The sequence below is a fragment of the Dromiciops gliroides genome, chromosome 3 (genome assembly GCF_019393635.1).
Source record: "Dromiciops gliroides isolate mDroGli1 chromosome 3, mDroGli1.pri, whole genome shotgun sequence".
NCBI classification, from domain to species: Eukaryota; Metazoa; Chordata; class Mammalia; order Microbiotheria; family Microbiotheriidae; genus Dromiciops; species Dromiciops gliroides.
This window is the reverse complement of record NC_057863.1, coordinates 351,380,342-351,384,056: the sequence shown is the minus strand read 5'-3', so window position 1 is coordinate 351,384,056 and position 3,715 is coordinate 351,380,342. Positions and strand designations below refer to the sequence as shown.

Genomic DNA, 3,715 nt, shown 5'->3' with positions numbered 1-3,715 from the left:
CTGGATTCAGGAGGACCTGAGTTTAAAATCTGGCCTCAGGCACTTGACACTTACTAGCTGTGTGACCTTGGGCAAGTTACTTAACCCTCATTGCCCACACCCCCACCCCCACCCCCCTCCAAATTCAATTATGAACTAGATCACAAACGAACAATGTGGCACCCGTTACATGCAGATTACTAGAGACATCATCGCTTCTCACTATTCTCTCACAAGAGCTCATGCTGAATTTGGCAAATTCCTGTTCTGTACTGGAAGTCTTTGTCGGAGCACGGTCCGAGTTACTGCTGATCGCCAATAGATGGCGGTCTCGGTGGGGCAGGCAGGTGTGGTGGGTGACGTCATTAGGACAGACCTCTATGCAGATGAGGAGACCTCTGTGGGCATTCTCTCTAAGCCGATAGAGTGTGTGTGCTGTTGTGTGTGTGTAAAGGTGGATTTTGAGCGTGGCCGGACTAGGGGGGTTGGTAGGGGTTGAAACTCTTGGGGGTTTGCGTGTGTTTTTGTGTGTGGAGCGTGTGTGGTTGAGCATTGGGAGCGTCGGTTGAGTGATCGCGTGTTTAGAGTGTGTGAATGTGTAGGGGGTTGTGGAGCGTGGGGCTTGTAGGCATACTTACCTGGCAGGGGTGATTCCATGATCACAAAGGTGGCTTCCCCAGGGCAAGGCCCATCCATTGCACTCAGGATGGGCTGACCCCTGCGATTTCCCCAAATGCCCCTGATTTGCAGTCTTCAAAAAGTAGATCTCGATCCTGTGCTTTCGAGGTGTTTGCCGAGGTTTATCTCCTGAGGCGTAACTTGCATGTGTTGGTACCTGCGTTTTTTACCCCAAAGTGATAATTGAAGAGCGTTATGTTTTAGGAGAGATATGTTGCTTCACTTTTTTTTTTTCAAGGTCTTCAATGTTTTAGGAATATCAGGCGCCAAAAGCACACGAGTCAGGAAAAAAACAATCTAATGGTAATCTGACCGGGGTACATGATGGATATCGGTGCTCACGACAATTCTGGGCAAATTACCAAGTCTTGGCATGGAATTATAGATATTTTTAAGTGAACAAGAATTTTTTTTTCTTTTGGTTTCTCTGTATCACCTTTTATTACTAGGAAAACAAACCCCGGTGTAAGAAGTATGAATAGACAGGCAAAATAAAACCAAAAACGAAACCTCCTCTCATTCTGCACCCTGAGTATATCCATCACCTCTCTGTTAGAAGATGGGGAGCTTACTTTCACTAGTCCGCTGGAATCTCAGTTGGTCGCTGTGTTGATGCCAATTCTGACTGTACACGCAGTTGTGATGAAAGAGCCACCCAGGCTCTGTGGTTTGGTTTTTCAGTTTGTGATGAGTTTTTGTTGCTTGCCATTCAATAGTACTGTTGTCGTAGTGACCATTTTCATCCAGAAATTGAGGTTGTTGTGGGGGTCGGTTTGGGACTTGCGAGTTTAGCGTGGGCGTAGGAGCAAGCTTAGCTTACTGTTGTTTTCTTGAGAAAAGAGAGAATCCTTATGTTAAATTCCTTGGTATCTTAGGGAGGGTTGAGGAAGGAGGGAGGAAGAAAAGTCTACAACACAGAATTAGCTCAAAGACCTTAATCTCATCAGAGTGGGCTCAAGGAGGAAATAACATACACACCCAATTGGGAGGGAGTAATCTATTTAACCCTACAGGAAAGTAGGAGGGGAAGAGGCTAAGGAGGGAAGGGCGAAAGAAAAGGAGGGGGGCAGCCAGAAGTAAAACACTTTTGAGGAGGAATAGGGTAAAAGAAGGTAGAAAACAAATATCATGGGAAGGGAATAAAGATGGAGGGGACATAGTTATGATGATTGACTATAATGGCAAAACCCTACGGTATACCTACTTTGCTGGGCTATTGTGAAGAAAATTCTTTGTTAAGTTTAAGGTACTATAACAATGTTATGATAAACGGGATTCTGTCAGAACACCTGGAAAGACCTACAATGAACTGAAGCAGAGTGAAATGTCCTACATACAAAATAACAGCAATAGTGTAAGATGATGTGCTGGGAAGCACGTGGTTATTTTCAGAGCAAGGCAATGATTCAATATAACTCTGAAGGACTTATGACAATTGCAAGAACCGATGGTATCTGAAAAGACATTTACACAGAGAAACTCCTTCATTCTTTTACTGAAGTTCTGTTCTTATCTGTCTTGAGAAAAGACTAAGTTGCTAGAACAGAAAGTGAAAAATAGCCTTCTTAAAATTTTTTTAAATTTATTTTTCTTGCAGGGCAATGGGGGTTGTGACTTGTCCAAGCGTCAAGTGTCTGAGGCCGGATTTGAACTCAGGAACTCCTGAATCCAGGGCCGGTGCTTTACCCACTTCGCCACCTAGCTGCTCCCTGAAAATAGCGTTATGGTCTTGACAACTAAGAAACAACAGGTCTATCACACTTTCCTTTTGCACAGAAAGTTATTCCCTAAGGGGAAATGCACCGTTCCCAGAAGCGCTGCAATACTGGGTCAATGCGCGGAGTAGACAGAGCAAGCTCCTAGTCCATCTCCCGGCTCCAAAAATCCCATTTTAATATATCGTCCTCAGATAGAGACGTATCAGATATTAAACTGATAAGAACAGATACTACACTTGATCTTAGCCAAAAGGCCGAGAAGCGTAAGCACCAAGCCTCGCACTCCCCTCACCCCTTCGCAACTGCACCCTTTTCCACTCGCGCCCACGGCAAACCTTGACCAAGCCTCTCCCTTCCCTCAGCCACCTCCTACGCCCGACAAAACGCCCTCCAGCCTTGATCATTACCCCACCAGACCAGCGTCGAAAAACACCCCGGAAAAAGGACTTTTACCAGGGTTGTAGCACTTTCTTCGGGCAAGGAGACCCTTTCCTGCCACCCAGAACCCCTTGCCTACTGGCTTGCTCCATATTTGCATGGCCCTCCTCCCTTCAGCTCTTTCCCTTTCATTTCCCCTTCCTCACTTTCTTCATCTCAGGCCTCCAAAAAACATGAAGGAGTGGACAAAAACATCAATGACAGTTTGAGTACGATTATTTTAAATTTAACATAGATTTTTTAAAAACCCTATGTAATAGCACTTCAGTTTAAAATAACTTGGAGCCTGTGTGGGACAATTATGGATTTGAGTCAGATGGAGTATGAAAGATACCTAGCCCCCCCCCCCCCAGAATAGCTAGCCTCTTGCTTTGCCTAAAAGTTAATTGCTTGTCAAATTCTCACCGTCTCCTTTAAGTTTTATTGTTGAGAAATGGGCGTGTGACAGTTCTGTAAACTTTGGGGATGGGGTCTGGGAGATATCCAGTGCCCCAGTAAGTTTTATTACTTGTCACAGTCCTACCAATTAGCACTATTTACTTTACTTCTGCTTAGTTCCCACATGCCAGCTGCACCTTAGTTTATGGCCTGTAATAAAAAAAACTCCCCTCTCACATGTCAGAATCCCAGTCTCTGTCATGGCAGATAAGGGAGTGATTTCTGCCTCCCTCTTTCTTTGACATTCCTCAGACTTGTACCCCTTCCCCTTCTCCCCTTTGTTCTTGGACATGTCTCCATACATGGATCACGAGCTGGGTACGCACCTTGGGTGAGACAGGATTGGATGTTAGATTGTGAGCTCATCTACCCTAGCTGTAGGTGGGGACGGTCCTTTTCAAGATTACTATAAAAACCTAGAGGATTGGGAATATCTTTGCAAGACTTCAATGTGTAATTGGGTT

General features: G+C 45.0%; 1 non-coding gene and 1 pseudogene across 1 annotated transcript; one reads left to right on the top strand and one right to left on the bottom strand.

The window, feature by feature from the left end:
- Positions 1 to 609: 609 nt before the first annotated feature.
- LOC122752386 lies at positions 610 to 789 on the top strand (annotated as a pseudogene).
- Positions 790 to 2,449: 1,660 nt separating this feature from the next.
- LOC122752018 lies at positions 2,450 to 2,641 on the bottom strand. Its single transcript, XR_006355827.1, has one exon. It is a non-coding gene; the product is annotated as a U2 spliceosomal RNA (small nuclear RNA).
- Between the last annotated feature and the right edge of the window lie 1,074 nt (positions 2,642 to 3,715).